Raw genomic sequence first — 18,988 nt, forward strand, 5'->3', positions numbered from 1 at the left:
TAATACTCCTCTGAGTTACTGTCTAATACTCCTCTGTGTTACTGTCTAATACTCCTCTGTGTTACTGTCTAATACTCCTCTGTGTTACTGTCTAATACTCATGTGTGTTACTGTCTAATACTCCTGTGTATAATACTGTGTGTTACTGTCTAATACTCCTGTGTGTATAATACTGTGTTACTGTCTAATACTCCTGTGTGTATAATACTGTGTGTTACTGTCTAATACTCCTGTGTATAGTACTGTTACTGTCATACTCCTGTGTATGTATAATACCGTGTGTTAGTCTAATACTCCTGTGTGTATAATACTGCGTGTTACTGTCTAATACTCCTGTGTGTGTAATACTGTGTGTTACTGTCTAACACTCCTGTGTATAGTACTGCGTGTTACTGTCTAATATTCCAGTGTGTATATAGTACTGTGTGTTACTGTCTAATACTCCTGTGTGTATAATACTGTGTGTTACTGTCTAATACTCCTGTGTATAGTACTGTGTTACTGTCTAATACTCCTGTGTATGTATAATACCGTGTGTTACTGTCTAATACACCTGTGTGTATAATACTGCGTGTTACTGTCTAATACTCCTGTGTGTGTAATACTGTGTGTTACTGTCTAATACTCCTGTGTATAGTACTGTGTGTTACTGTCTAATACTCCTGTGTATAGTACTGCGTTTTACTGTCTAATATTCCTGTTTATGTATAATACTGTGTGTTACTGTCAATACTCCTGTGTGTATAATACTGCGTGTTACTGTCTAGTACTCCTGTGTGTGTAATACTGTGTGTTACTGTCTAACACTCCTGTGTATAGTACTGCGTGTTACTGTCTAATACTCCTGTGTATAATACTGTGTGTTCCTGTCTAATACTCCTGTGTATAATACTGCGCGTTACTGTCTAATACTCGTGTGTGTATATAGTACTGTGTGTTACTGTCTAATACTCCTGTGTATAATACTGTGTGTTACTGTCTAATACTCCTGTGTATAGTACTGTGTGTTACTGTCTAATACTCCTGTGTATGTATAATACTGTGTGTTACTGTCTAATACTCCTGCGTGTGTAATACTGTGTGTTACTGTCTAATACTCCTGTGTATAATACTGCGTGTTACTGTCTAATACTCCTGTGTGTATATAGTACTGTGTGTTACTGTCTAATACTCCTGTGTATAATACTGTGTTTCTGTCTAATACTCCTGCGTGTATAATACTGTGCGTTGCTGCCTAATACTCCTATGTATAGTACTGTGTGTTACTGTCTAATACTCCTGTGTATAGTACTGTGTGTTACTGTCTAATATTCCTGTGTATGTATAATACTGTGTGTTACTGTCAATACTCCTGTGTGTATAATACTGTGTGTTACTGTCTAATACTCAGGTATATTATACTGTGTTACTGTCTAATACTCCTGTGTATATATAATACTGTGTTACTGTCTAATACAGCTGTGTATGTAATACTGTGTGTTGCTGTCTAATACTCCTGTGTATACTACTGTGTGTTGCTGGCTAATACTCCTGTGTATATAACATAATACTGTCTTACTGTCTAATACTCCTGTATATGTAATACTGTTTGTTACTGTCTAATACTCCTGTGTATGTAATACAGTGTGTTACTGTCTAATATTCCTGTGTATAATACTGCGTGTTACTGTCTAATACTCCTGTGTATAATACAGCGTATTACTTTCTAATACTCCTGTGTATAATACTGCATGTTACTGTCTAATACTCTTGTGTATAATACTGCATGTTACTGTCTAATACTCCTGTGTATATAACATAATACTGTCTTACTGTCTAATACTCGTGTGTATAAGACTGTGTGTTACTGTCTAATACTCCTGTGTATAAGACTGTGTGGTACTGTCTAATACTCCTGTGTATAAAACTGTGTGTTACTGTCTAATACTCCTGTGTATAAAACTGTGTGTTACTGTCTAATACTCCTGTGTATAATACTGTGTGTTACTGTCTAATACTCCTGTGTATAATACTGTGTGTTACTGTCTAATACTCCTGTGTATAATACTGTGTGTTACTGTCTAATACTCCTGTGTATAATACTGTGTGTTACTGTCTAATACTCCTGTGTATAATACTGTGTGTTACTGTCTAATACTCCTGTGTATAATAGTGTGTTACTGTCTAATACTCCTGTGTATAAGACTGTGTGGTACTGTCTAATACTCCTGTATATAAAACTGTGTGTTACTGTCTAATATTCCTGTGTATAACACTGTGTGTTACTGTCTAATACTCCTGTGTATAATACTGTTACTGTCTAATACTCCTGTATATAATACTGTGTGTTACTGTCTAATACTCCTGTGTATAGTACTGCGTGTTACTGTCTAATACTCCTGTGTATAGTACTGCATGATACTGTCTAATACTCCCGTGTATATAACATAATACTGTATTACTGTCTAATACTCCTGTGTATATCATAAAATACTGAGTTACTGTCTAATACTCCTGTGTATAGTACTGCATGATACTGTCTAATACTCCTGTATATATCACATAATACTGTATGTTACTGTCTAGTACTCCTGTGTATAAATAATAGTGTGTTGCTGTCTAATTCTCCTGTGTATATAACATAATACTGTCTTACTGTCTAATACTCCTGTATATGTAATACTGTGTGTTACTGTCTAATACTCCTGTGTATAATACTGTGTGTTACTGTCTAATACTCCTGTGTATAATACAGTGTATTACTGTCTAATACTCCTGTGTATAATACTGCATGTTACTGTCTAATACTCTTGTGTATAATACTGCATGTTACTGTCTAATACTCCTGTGTATATAACATAATACTGTCTTACTGTCTAATACTCGTGTGTATAAGACTGTGTGTTACTGTCTGATACTCCTGTGTATAATACTGTGTGTTACTGTCTAATACTCCTGTATATAATACTGTGTGTTACTGTCTAATACTCCTGTGTATAATACTGTGTGTTACTGTCTAATACTCCTGTGTATAATACTGTGTGTTACTGTCTAATACTCCTGTGTATAATACTGTGTGATACTGTCTAATACTCCTGTGTATAATAGTGTGTTACTGTCTAATACTCCTGTGTATAATACTGTTAATATCTAATACTCCTGTATATAATACTGTGTGTTACTGTCTAATACTCCTGTGTATAGTACTGCGTGTTACTGTCTAATACTCCTGTGTATAGTACTGCATGATACTGTCTAATACTCCCGTGTATATAACATAATACTGTATTACTGTCTAATACTCCTGTGTATATTATATAATACTGTGTTACTGTCTAATACTCGTGTGTATATATAATACCGTGTGTCACTGTCTAATACTCCTGTGTATAATACTGCATGTTACTGTCTAATACTCCTGTGTATAATACTGCGTGTTACTGTCTAATACTCCTGTGTATATAACATAATACTGTCTTACTGTCTAATACTCCTGTGTATAGGACTGTGTGTTACTGTCTAATATTCCTGTGTATAAGACTATGTGTTACTGTCCAATACTCCTGTGTATAATACTGTGTATTACTGTCTAATACTCCTGTGTATAATACTGTGTGTTACTGTCTAATACTCCTGTGTATAATACTGTGTGTTACGGTCTAATACTCCTGTGTATAATACACCAGACCTGTCACACTAATACTCCTGTGTATAATACTGTGTGTTACTGTCTAATACTCCTGTGTATAATACTGTGTTACTGTCTAATAATCCTGTGTATAATACTGTGTTACTGTCTAATAATCCTGTGTATAATACTGTGTGTTACTGTCTAATACTCCTGTGTATAATACTGTTACTGTCTAATACTCCTGTATATAATACTGTGTTACTGTCTAATACTCCTGTGTATAGTACCACGTGTTACTGTCTAATACTCCTGTGTATAGTACTGCATGATACTGTCTAATACTCCTGTGTATATAACATAATACTGTATTACTGTCTAATGCTCCTGTGTATCATACTGCATGTCACTGTCTAATAGTCCTGTGTATAATACTGCATGTTACTGTCTAATACTCCTGTGTATATAACATAATACTGTAATACTGTCTAATACTCCTGTGTATATCATATAATACTGTGTTACTGTCTAATTCTCCTGTGTATATATTATACCGTGTGTTACTAATACTCCTGTGTATATCATATAATACCGTGTTACTGTCTAATACTCCTGTGTATATATAATACTGTGTTACTAATACTCCCGTATATATCACAGTGTGTTACTGTCTAATATTCCTGTGTATATAAAATAATGTATGCTACTGTCTAATAATCCTGTATATATCATATAATACTGTGTTACTTTCTAATACTCCTGTATATATCACTGTGTGTTACTGTCTAACACTCCTGTGTATATCATATAATACTGTGTTACGGTCTAATACTCCTGTGCATATAATACTGTGTGTTACTGTCTAATACTCCTGTGTATATATAATACTGTTTGCTACTGTCTAATACTCCTGTGTATATCACATAATACTGTGTGTTACTGTCTAATACTCCTGTGTATATCACATTATACTGTGTGTTACTGTCTAATACTCCTGTGTATATCATATAATACAGTGTTACGGTCTAATACTCCTGTGCATATAATACTGTGTGTTACTGTCTAATACTCTTGTGTATATATAATACTGTTTGCTACTGTCTAATACTCCTGTGTATATCACATGATACTGTGTGTTACTGTCTAATACTCCGGTATATTATACTGTGTGTTGCTGTCTAATACTCCTGTGTATATAGAATACTGTGTTACTGTCTAATACTGCTGTGTATGTAATACTGTGTGTTGCTGTCTAATACTCTTGTGTATATAATACTGTGTGTTGCTGTCTAATACTCGTGTATATAACATAATACTCTCTTACTGTCTAATACTCCTGTGTATAATACTGCGTGTTACTGTCTAATACTCCTCTGTATAATACTGCGTGTTACTGTCTAATACTCCTGTGTATAGTACTGCGTGTTACTGTCTAATACTCCTGTGTATGGTACTGTGTGTTACTGTCTAATACTCCTGTGTATGGTACTGTGTGTTACTGTCTAATACTCCTGTGTATGGTACTGTGTGTTATTGACTAATAGTCCTGTGTATAGTACTGTGTGTTACTGTCTAATACTCCTGTGTATAGTACTGTGTTACTGTCTAATACTCCTGTGTATAGTGCTGTGTGTTACTGTCTAATACTCCTGTGTATACTACTGTGTGTTACCATCTAATACTCCTGTGTATCATAGTATGTTATTGTCTAATATTCTTGTATATAATACTGTGTGTTACTGTCTAATACTCTTGTGTATAATACTGCGTGTTACTGTCTAATACTCCTGTGTATATAACATAATACTGTCTTACTGTCTAATACTCCTGTGTATAAGACTGTGTGTTACTGTCTAATATTCCTGTGTATAAGACTGTGTGTTACTGTCTAATACTCCTGTGTATAATACTGTGTGTTACTGTCTAATACTCCTGTGTATAATACTGTGTGTTACTGTCTAATACTCCTGTGTATAATACTGTGTGTTATGGTCTAATACTCCTGTGTATAATACAGTGTGTTACTGTCTAATACTCCTGTGTATAATACTGTGTGTTACTGTCTAATACTCCTGTGTACAATACTGTGTGTTACTGTCTAATACTCCTGTGTATAATACTGTGTGTTACTGTCTAATAATCCTGTGTATAATACTGTGTGTTACTGTCTAATACTCCTGTGTATAATACTGTTACTGTCTAATACTCCTATATATAATACTGTGTAACTGTCTAATACTCCTGTGTATAGTACCACGTGTTACTGTCTAATACTCCTGTGTATAGTACTGCATGATACTGTCTAATACTCCTGTGTATATAACATAATACTGTATTACTGTCTAATACTCCTGTGTATAATACTGCATGTCACTGTCTAATAGTCCTGTGTATAATACTGCATGGTACTGTCTAATACTCCTGTGTATATAACATAATACTGTATTACTGTCTAATACTCCTGTGTATATCATATAATACTGCGTTACTGTCTAATTCTCCTGTGTATATATTATACCGTGTGTTACTAATACTCCTGTGTATATCATATAATACCGTGTTACTGTCTAATACTCCTGTGTATAGTACTGCATGATACTGTCTAATACTCCTGTGTATATAACATAATACTGTATTACTGTCTAATACTCCTGTGTATAATACTGCATGTCACTGTCTAATAGTCCTGTGTATAATACTGCATGGTACTGTCTAATACTCCTGTGTATATAACATAATACTGTATTACTGTCTAATACTCCTGTGTATATCATATAATACTGCGTTACTGTCTAATTCTCCTGTGTATATATTATACCGTGTGTTACTAATACTCCTGTGTATATCATATAATACCGTGTTACTGTCTAATACTCCTGTGTATATAATACTGTGTGTTATTGTCTAATACTCCTGTGTATATAATACTGTGTGTTACTGTCTAATCCTCCTGTGTATATCATATAATAGTGTGTTACTGTCTAATCCTCCTGTGCATATCATATAATACTGTGTTACTGTCTAATACTCCTGTGTATATACTACTGTGTGTTACTGTCTAATACTCCTGTGTATATAATACTGTGTGTTTCTGTCTAATACTCCTGTATATATCACATAATACTGTATGTTACTGTCTAATACTCCTGTGTATAAATAATACTGTGTGTTACTGTCTAATACTCCTGCATATATCATATAATACTGTGTGTTACTGTCTAATACTCCTGTGTATATCTTATGATACTGTATGTTACTGTCTAATACTCCTGTGTATATATAATAGTGTGTTACTGTCTAATACTCCTGTGTATATATAATACTGTGTTACTGTCTAATACTCCTGTGTATATATAATACTGTGTGTTACTGTCTAATACTCCTGTGTATATCATATAATACTGTGTGTTACTGTCTAATACTCCTGTGTATATCATATAATACTGTGTGTTACTGTCTAATACTCCTGTGTATATAGAATACTGTGTGTTACTGTCTAATACTCCTGTGTATATCATATAATACTGTGTGTTACTGTCTAATACTCCTGTGTATATCATATAATACTGTGTGTTACTGTCTAATACTCCTGTGTATATCATATAATACTGTGTGTTACTGTCTAATACTCCTGTGTATATATAATACTGTGTGTTACTGTCTAATACTCCTGTGTATATCATATAATACTGTGTTACTGTCTAATACTCCTGTGTATATATAATACTGTGTTACTGTCTAATACTCCTGTGTATATCATATAATACTGTGTGTTACTGTCTAATACTCCTGTGTATATATAATACTGTGTGTTACTGTCTAATACTCCTGTGTATATCATATAATACTATGTGTTACTGTCTAATACTCCTGTGTATATCATATAATACTGTGTTACTGTCTAATACTCCTGTGTATATCATATAATACTGTGTTACTGTCTAATACTCCTGTGTACATCATATGATACTGTGTGTTACTGTCTAATACTCCTGTGTATATATAATACTGTGTTACTAATACTCCCATATATATCACTGTGTGTTACTGTCTAATATTCCTGTGTATATAAAATAATGTATGCTACTGTCTAATACTCCTGCATATATCATATAATACTGTGTTACTTTCTAATACTCCTGTATATATCACTGTGTGTTACTGTCTAACACTCCTGTGTATATCATATAATACTGTGTTACTGTCTAATACTCCTGTGTACATCATATGATACTGTGTGTTACTGTCTAATACTCCTGTGTATATATAATACTGTTTGCTACTGTCTAATACTCCTGTGTATATCACATAATACTGTGTGTTACTGTCTAATACTCCTGTGTATATAACATTATACTGTGTGTTCCTGTCTAATACTCCTGTGTATAGTACTATGTGTTCCTGTCTAATACTCCTGTGTATAGTACTGTGTGTTCCTGTCTAATACTCCTGTGTATGTAACACTGTGTGTTACTAATACTCCTGTGTATATAATACTGTGTGTTACTGTCTAATACTTCTGTGTATATAATACTGTGTGTCACTGTCTAATACTCCTGTGTATAGTACTGTGTGTTACTGTCTAATACTCCTGTGTATGTAATACTGTGTATTGCTGTCTAATACTCCTGTATATGTAATACTGTGTGTTGCTGTCTAATACTCCTGTGTATAATACTGTGTGTTACTGTCTAATACTCCTGTGTATAATACAGCGTATTACTGTCTAATACTCCTGTGTATAATACTGCGTGTTACTGTCTAATACTCTTGTGTATAATACTGCGTGTTACTGTCTAATACTCTTGTATATAATACTGCATGTTACTAATACTCCTGTGTATATAACATAATACTGTCTTACTGTCTAATACTCCTGTGTATAAGACTGTGTGTTACTGTCTAATACTCCTGTGTATGGTACTGTGTGTTACTGTCTAATACTCCTGTGTATGGTACTGTGTGTTACTGTCTAATACTCCTGTGTATGGTACTGTGTGTTACTGTCTAATACTCCTGTGTATGGTACTGTGTGTTACTGTCTAATACATCTGTATATAGTGCTGTGTGTTACTGTCTAATACTCCTGTGTATAATACTGTGTGTTACCGTCTAATACTCCTGTGTATCATAGTATGTTATTGTCTAATATTCCTGTATATAATACTGTGTGTTACTGTCTAATACTCTTGTGTATAGTACTGTATGTTACTGTCTAATACTCCTGTGTATGTAATACTGTGTGTTACTGTCTAATATGCCTGTGTATAATACTGCGTGTTACTGTCTAATACTCCTGTGTATAGTACTGTGTGTTCCTGTCTAATACTCCTGTGTATAGTACTATGTGTTCCTGTCTAATACTCCTGTGTATAGTACTGTGTGTTCCTGTCTAATACTCCTGTGTATGTAACACTGTGTGTTACTAATACTCCTGTGTATATAATACTGTGTGTTACTGTCAAATACTCCTGTGTATATAATACTGTGTGTTACTGTCTAATACTCCTGTGTATAGTACTGTGTGTTACTGTCTAATACTCCTGTGTATGTAATACTGTGTATTGCTGTCTAATACTGCTGTGTATAATACTGCGTGTTACTGTCTAATACTCCTGTGTATACTACGGTGTGTTACTGTCTAATACTCCTGTATATTATACTGTGTGTTGCTGTCTAATACTCCTGTGTATATAACATAATACTGTCTTACTGTCTAATACTCCTGTATATTATACTGTGTGTTACTGTCTAATACTCCTGTGTATGTAATACTGTGTTACTGTCTAGTACTCCTGTGTATAATACTGCGTGTTACTGTCTAATACTCCTGTGTATATAACATAATACTGTCTTACTGTCTAATACTCGTGTGTATAAGACTGTGTGTTACTGTCTAATACTCCTGTGTATAAGACTGTGTGTTACTGTCTAATACTCCTGTGTATAAGACTGTGTGTTACTGTCTAATACTCCTGTGTATAAGACTGTGTGTTACTGTCTAATACTCCTGTGTATAAGTCTGTGTGTTACTGTCTAATACTCCTGTGTATATAACATAATACTGTATTACTGTCTAATACTCCTGTGAATATCATATAATACTGTGTGTTACTGTCTAATACTCCTGTGAATATCATATAATACTGTGTGTTACTGTCTAATACTCCTGTGTATATATAATACTGTGTGTTACTGTCTAATACTCCTGTGTATATCACATAATACTGTGTTACTGTCTAATACCCCTGTGAATATCATATAATACTGTGTGTTACTGTCTAATACTCCTGTGAATATCATATAATACTGTGTGTTACTGTCTAATACTCCTGTGTATATATAATACTGTGTGTTACTGTCTAATACTCCTGTATATATCATATAATAATGTGTTACTGTCTAATACTCCTGTATATATAACACAATACTGTGCGTTACTTTCTAATACTCCTGTGTATATCATATAATACTGTGTGTAACTGTCTAATACTCCTGTGTATATCATATAATAGTGTGCTACTGTCTAATACTCCTGTATATGTCATACTGTGTGTTACTGTCTATTACTCCTGTATATATATAATACTGTGTGTTACTGTCTAATACTCCTGTGTATATCACATAATACTGTGTTACTGTCTAATACTCCTGTGAATATCATATAATACTGTGTGTTACTGTCTAATACTCCTGTGAATATCATATAATACTGTGTGTTACTGTCTAATACTCCTGTGTATATATAATACTGTGTGTTACTGTCTAATACTCCGGTGTATATAATAGTGTGTTACTCCCGTATTTATCAGTGTGTGTTACTGTCTAATACTCCCGTAAATATCACTGTGTGTTACTTTCTAATACTCCTGTGTATAGTACTGCGTGTTACTGTCTAATACTCCTGTGTATGTAATACTGTGTGTTACTGTATAATACTGCGTGTTGCTGTATAATACGGTGTGTTACTGTCTAATACTCCAGTATATTATACTGTGTGTTACTGTCTAATACTCCTGTGTATATAGAATACTGTGTTACTGTCTAATACTGCTGTCTATGTAATACTGTGTGTTGCTGTCTAATACTCCTGTGTATAATACTGCGTGTTACTGTCTAATACTCCTGTGTATATAACATAGTACTGTCTTACTGTATAATACTCCTGTGTATATATAGTACTGTGTTACTGTCAAATACTCCTGTGTATATAACATAATACTGTCTTACTGTCTAATACTCCTGTGTATATCATATAATACTGTGTTACTGTCTAATACTCCTGTGTATACATAATACCGTGTGTTACTGTCTAATACTCCTGTATATATCATAATACTGTGTTACTGTCTAATACTCCTGTGTATATAATAGTGTGTTACTGTCTAATACTCCAGTGTATATAATACTGTGTGTTACTGTCTGATACTCCCGTATATATCACTGTGTGTTACTGTCTGATACTCCCGTATATATCACTGTGTGTTACTGTCTGATACTCCCGTATATATCACTGTGTGTTACTGTCTGATACTCCCGTATATATCACTGTGTGTTACTGTCTGATACTCCCGTATATATCACTGTGTGTTACTGTCTAATACTCCTGTATATATCATATAATACTGTGTTGCTGTCTAATACTCCTGTATATAGCGTATAATACTATGTGTTACTGTCTAATACTCCTGTCTATATATAATAATGCGTTACTGTCTAATACTCCTGTGTATATCATATACTATGTGTTACTGTCTAATACTCCTATGTATATATAACACTGTGTGTTACTGTCTAATACTCCTGTATATATCACTGTGCGTTACTGTCTAATACTCCTGTGTATATCATATAATACTGTTACTGTCTTAATACTCCTGTGTATATCATATAATAGTGTGTTACTGTGTGTAATACTACAGTATGTATAATATATATATATATTAACAGTGTTACTGTGTTTAATACTGCAGTGTATATAAGTGTTACTGTGTGTAATACTACGGTATATATTATATAATAATACTGTGTTACTATGTGTAATACTCCTGTATATATATATATATAATAATACTGTGTGTAATACTCCTGTATATATAATAAGTGTTACTGTGTGTAATACAGTATATATATAATAATACGGTGTGTAACACTCCTGTATATATATATAATAGTACTGTGTGTTACTGTGTGTAATACTACAGTGTGTATATATATATATATATATATATATATAACAGTGTTACTGTGTGTAATACTACAGTATATGTTTAATAACAGTGTTACTGTGTTTAATACTATGGTATATATAAGTGTTACTGTGTGCAATACTACAGTATATAATACTGTTACTGTCTAATACTCCTGTATATACATAATAGTACTGTATGTTACTGTTTGTAATACTACAGTATATATTATATAATAATACTGTGTTACTGTGTGTAACACTCCTGTATATATATATAATAGTACTGTGTGTTACTGTGTGTAATACTCCTGTATATATTACAATAATACTGTTACTGTGTGTAATACTCCTGTATGTATTATATAATAATACTGTGTGTTACTGTCTGTAATGCTCCTGTATATATTATATAATAATACTGTATTACTGTGTGTAATGCTCCTGTATATATTATATAATAATAGTGTTACTGTATGTAACACCCCTGTATATTTTTTGTAATCATACTGTGTATAATACTCCTGTATATATCATATAAGTGTTACTCTATGTAACACTCTTGTATATATTATGTAATAATAGCGTGTTACTGTGTGTAACACTCCTGTATATATTATATAATATTACTGCACGTTACTGTGTGTAGCACTCCTGTATGTATTTTATATTACTGTGTTACTGTGTGTAACACTCCTGTATATATTATATATTACTGTGTGTTACAGTGCGTAACACCCCTGTATGTATATAATAGTACTGTGTTACTGTGAGTAACACCCCTGTATATATTATATAATAATACTGTGTGTAACACTCCTGTATATATTATATAATAGTATTACTGTATGGAATACTCCTGTATATGTCATATAATTCTGTGTTACTGTATGTAATACTCCTATATATATTATATAATAATGCTGTGTGTTACTGTGTGTAATACTCATATTATATAATAATACTGTGTTACTGTATGTAATACTCCTGTATATATCATATAATAATACTGTGTTACTGTGTGTAACACTCCCGTATATATTATGTAATAATAGTGTTACTGTACATAATACTCCTGTATATATTATATAATAATAGTGTTACTGTAAGTAATACGCCTATATATATATATAATAATCATATTCTGAAGGAGGTAGCTGAAGAGATAGTGGAGGCATTAGTGGTGATCTTTCAGGAATCACTGGAGTCAGGGAGGGTCCCAGAGGACTGGAAAATCGCTAATGTAACCCCCTGTTTAAGAAGGGAGTGAGGCAAAAGACGGGAAAGGCCGATTAGCCTGACCTCGGTCGTTGATAAGATTTTAGAGTCCATTATTAAGAATGAGATTTCAGAATACTTGGAAGTGCATGGTAAAATCGGGCAAAGTCAGCATGGTTTCATCAAGGGGAGGTCGTGCCTGACAAATCTGTTAGAATTCTTTGAGGAGGTAATGAGTAGGTTAGACAAAGAAGAGCCAATGAATGTTATCTACTTGGACTTCCAGAAGGCCTTTGACAAGGTGCCGCACAGGAGGCTGCTCAGTAAGATAAGAGCCCATGGTGTTAGAGACAAGGTACTAGCATGGATAGAAGATTGGCTGTGTGGCAGGAGGCAGAGAGTGGGGATAAGGGGGTCCTTCTCAGGATAGCGGCCGGTGACTAGTGGAGTTCCGCAGGGGTCAGTGTTGGGACCACAACTTTTCACTTTATGCATTAATGATCTAGGTGAAGGAACTGAGAGCTTCCTGGCTAAGGTTTCAGATGATACAAAGATAGGTGGAGGGACAGGTATTATTGAGGAGGCAGGGAGGCTGCAGAAGGATTTGGACAGGTTAGGAGAATGGGCAAAGAAGTGGCAGATGGAATACAATGCGGGGAAGTGTGAGGTCATGCACTTTGGTAGGAAGAATAGAGGCATAGACTATTTTATAAATGGGGAGAGAATTCAGAAATCTGGAGTGCAAAGGGACTTGGGAGTCCTTGTCCAGGATTCTCTTAAAGTTAACTTGCAGGTTGAGTTGGTAGTTAGGAAGGCAAATGCAATGTTGGCATTTATTTTGAGAGGACTAGAATATAAAAGCAGGGATGTGCTGCTGAGGCTTTATAAGGCTCTGGTCAGACCACGTTTAGAATATTGTGAGCAATATTGGGCCCTGTATCTCAGGAAGGATGTGCTGGCCCTGGAGAGAGTCCAGAGGAGGTTCACAAGAAGATCCCAGGGATGAAAGGCTTAACATATGAGGAACGTTTGAGGACTCTGGGTCTATACTCGATGGAGTTTAGAAGGATGAGGGGGGATCTGAAAGGCCTGGATAGAGCGGTCATGGGGAAGATGTTTCCATTAGTAGGAGAGACTAAGACCCGAGGACACAGCCTGACAGTAAAGGGAAGACCTTTTAGAATAGAGATGAGGAGCAACTTCTTTAGCCAGAGAGTGGTGAATCTATGGAATTCATTGCCTCAGAAGCCTGTGGAGGCCAGGTCATTGAGGGTATTTAAGACTGAGATAGATAGATTCTTGATGGTAAGGGGATCAAAGGTTATGGGGAGAAGGTGGGAGAATGGGGTTGAGGAACTTATGGGCCATGATTGAATGGCAGAGCAGACTCGATGGGCCGAATGGCCTAATTTCTGCTCCTATGTCTTATGGTCTTAATACTGTGTGTAATACTCCTGTATATATTGTATAATAATATTGTTACTGTATGTAACACTCCTGTATATATTATATAATAATACTGTGTTACTGTGTGTAACACCCCTGTATATATATTATAATAGTATGTAACACTCCAGTATATATTATATAATAATAGTGTGTAACACTCCTGTATATGTTATATAATACTGTATGTTACTGTGTGTAACACCCCTGTATATATTATATAATACTGTTACTGTGTGTAACACTCCTGTATATATTATATAATGATAGTGTTACTATATGTAATACGCCTGCATATATTATGTAATAATACTGCGTGTAACACTCCTGTATATATTATAATAATACTGTGTGTTACTGTATGTAATACTCCTGTATATATTATATAATACTGTTACTGTATGTAACACACCTGCATATATTATGTAATAGTGTGTAACACTCCTGTATGTATTATATAATAATAGTGTTACTGTATGTAATACTGTATATATTATATAATACCATGTTACTGTATGTAATATGCCTGCATATATAATGTAATAATTCTGTGTAACACTCCTGTATATATTATATAATAATACTGTGTGTTACTGTCATACTCCTGTATATATTATATAATAATACTGTGTTACTGTATGTAATACTCCTGTATGTATTATATAATGTGGTGTGTTACTGTGTGTAATACTCCTGTGTATATTATATAATACTGTTACTGTATGTAGTATTCCTGTATATATCATATAATACTGTGTTACTGTGTGTAACACTCCCGTATATATTATGTAATAATAGGGTTACTGTACATAATACTCCTGTATATATTATATAATAATACTGTGTTACTGTATGTAACACTCCTGTATATATTATATAATAGTGTTACTGTGTGTAACACCCCTGTATATATATTATAATAGTGTGTAACACTCCAGTATATATTATACAATAATACTGTGTGTAACACTTCTGTATATGTTATATAATAATACTGTTACTGTGTGTAACACTCCTGTATATATTATATAATAGTGTTACTTTATGTAATACGCCTGCATATATTATGTAATAATACTGCATGTAACCCTCCTGTATATATTATATAATAATACTGTGTGTTACTGTATGTAATACTCCTGTATATATTATATAATACTGTTACTGCATGTAATACACCTGCATATATTATGTAATAGTGTGTAACACTCCTGTATATATTATAAAAATACTGTGTTACTGTGTGTAACACTCCTGTATGTATTATATAATAATAGTGTTACTGTATGTAATACTGTATATATTATATACCATGTTACTGTATGTAATATGCCTGCATATATAATGTAATAATTCTGTGTAACACTCCTGTATATATTATATAATAATACTGTGTGTTACTGTATGTAATATTCCTGTATATATTATATAATAATAGTGTTACTTTATGTAATACTCTGGTATGTATTATATAATAATGCGGTGTGTTACTGTGTGTAATACTCCTGTGTATATTATATAATACTGTGTTACTATATGTAATATTCCTGTATATATCATATAATACTGTTACTGTGTGTAACACTCTCGTATATATTACATAATAGTGTTACTGTACATAATACTCCTGTATATATTATATAATAATACTGTGTTACTGTATGTAATACGCCTGTATATATTATATAATAATACTATGTAACACTCCTGTGTGTGTATATGTATGTGTGTGTGTATATATATATATATATATATATAAATAATGCTGTGTTACTGTATGTAACACTCCTGTATACATTATATAATGTGTTACTGTGTGTAACGCTCCTGTATATATTATATAATAATACTGTGTGTTACTGTATGTGATATTCCTGTAGATATTATATAATAGTGCCAATGTATGTAATACTCCTGTATATATTATATAATAATAATGTTACTGTATGTAACACTCCTGTATATATATTATATAATAATAGTGTGTTACTGTGTGTAATGCTCCTCTATATTATATAATAATACTCTGTTACTGTATGTGGTACTCCTGTAGATATAGCGTTACTGTATGTAATACTCCTGTAGATATATAATGGTGTTACTGTATGTAATACTCCTGTAGATATATAATAGTGTTACTGTATGTAATACTCCTATATATGTTATATAATGCTGTGTGTTACTGTGTGTAATACTCCTGTATATATCATATAATAATACTGTGTTACTGTGTATAACACTCATGTATGTATTATGTAATAATAGTGTTACTGTATGTAATACGCCTATATATTATATAATACTGTGTGTAACACTATATTATATAATACTGTGTTAATGTACGTAATACTCCTGTATATATTATATAATAATATTGTGTTACTGTATGTAATGCTCCTGAATTTATTATATAATGCTGTGTTAAACTCCTTTATATATAATAATACTGTGTGTTACTGTATGTAATACTCCTGCATATATCAGATAATACTGTTACTGTGTGTAACACTCCTGTATATATTATATAATAATGTGTGTTGCTGTGCTTAACACTCCTGTAAATATTATATAATAATACTGTGTGTAACACTCCTGTATATATTATATAATAATGTGTTACTGTATGTAATACTCCTGTATATATTATATAATACTGTGTTTCTGTATGTAATACTCCTGTATATATTATATAAACTGTGTGTAACACTCCTGTATATATTATATAATAATATTGTGTGCAACGCTCCTGTATATATTATATAATAGTGTTTCTGTATGTAATACTCCTGCATATATTATATAATAATACTGTGTTACTGTATGTAACATGCCTGTGTATAGTATATAATAACAGTGTGTGTAACACTCCTGTACATATATAATAGTGTTCCTGTATGTAATACTCCTGGATATATTATATAATAATACCGTGTGTTACTGTGTGTAATACTCCTGTATATATTATATAATAGTGTTACAACATGTAATACTCCTGTATATATTATATAATAATACTGTGTGTGACACTCCTGTATATATATATTATATAATACTGTTACTGTATGTAATACTCCTGCATATATTATATAATACTGTGTGTTACTGTGTGTAATACTCCTGTATATATTATATAATAATACTGTGTGTAACACTCCCATATATATCATATGAAAGCTTACTCTGTTATTGTGTCAAACACTCCTGTATAATGTTATATAATAACACTTTGTGTTACTGTGTGTAACACTCCTGTATATATTATATGATAACACTGTGTGTTACTGAGTGTTGGAGTGTAAGGGTCTGGTACATATAGGGTTAATGTGGGACTGAGTATAGTTGGAGTGTAAGGGTCTGGTACATATAGGGTTAATGTGGGACTGAGTATAGTACCACCCACAGAGTGACATAAGAGAACACATGACCTGCACCCAGGTGTCAGTCTAGGGTTGGACAGAGCTGTGTGCACAAGCAAGCATGGAGACAGCTGCCAGCTTGATCCTTTTACTGTTTAAATGTTCATAGTTCTTACAGTTAATGAATAGATACAGTTAATCTGCAAAATCTTAATTAAGACCTTTCAAACTATATCGAACACCCTACAACAGGTGTAATACTGTAAATATAATATAACACACTGTCATTTGTTGTAGCACTCCTGTATATATTATATAATAACAGTGTGTGTTACTGTGTGCAACACTCCTGTATACACGATATAACACTGTGTTACTGTGTGTAACACACCTATACATTATATAATAGCACACTGCGTGTGTTACTGTGTGTAACACCCCTGTATATATTATATAATAAGTGTATAACACCCCTGTATATTATATAATAGCACACTGCGTGTGTTACTGTGTGTAACACTGCTGTATATATTGTATAATAACACTGTGTGTTACTTGATATAATACTGTATATATTACTAAGTAACACACTCAATGTGATTTGGCATAATACTCCTGTATATATTATATAGTTACACTTTGTTACTGTGTGTAACCCCCTGTATATATTATTTAATAACACACTGTGTGTGTTACTGTGCGTAACACACCTGTATATATTATACGATAACGCTGTGTGTTACTGGGTGTAACACTGTACATATATAGTAAGACACTGGGTGTAACACTGTACATATATAGTAACACACTGTGTGTTACTGTGTGTAACACTCCTGTATATACTATATAGTAACACACTGTGTGGTACTGGTGTGTAACACCCCTGTATATATTATATAATAACACACTGTGTGTTACTGTGTGTAACACCCCTGTATATATTATATAGTAACACACAGTGTGTTACTGTGTGTAACACCCCTGTATATATTATATAGTAACACACTGTGTGGTACTGCGTATAATGCTGCTGTCTGTATTTATACATGGCAATAACAAGCTGAGTGTTGTAATAACTCTGCTGTATATATTACAACTATAATTGATTCAATTATGTCGATGTTTGTGTCTGGTTTAGAATCTCAGTTAATGGCCTTTGCTTGTATATATTAC

At 33.1% G+C, this 18,988-nt stretch overlaps 1 protein-coding gene across 1 annotated transcript in view; it reads left to right on the forward strand.

The window, feature by feature from the left end:
* Positions 1-18,988, forward strand: part of LOC121272930 (thrombospondin type-1 domain-containing protein 4-like) — a 173,103-nt gene that overhangs the window by 99,696 nt on the left and 54,419 nt on the right. The gene's annotated exons all lie outside the window — the stretch shown is intronic.

This window comes from Carcharodon carcharias, chromosome 36 (genome assembly GCF_017639515.1).
Source record: "Carcharodon carcharias isolate sCarCar2 chromosome 36, sCarCar2.pri, whole genome shotgun sequence".
Taxonomy (NCBI): domain Eukaryota; kingdom Metazoa; phylum Chordata; class Chondrichthyes; order Lamniformes; family Lamnidae; genus Carcharodon; species Carcharodon carcharias.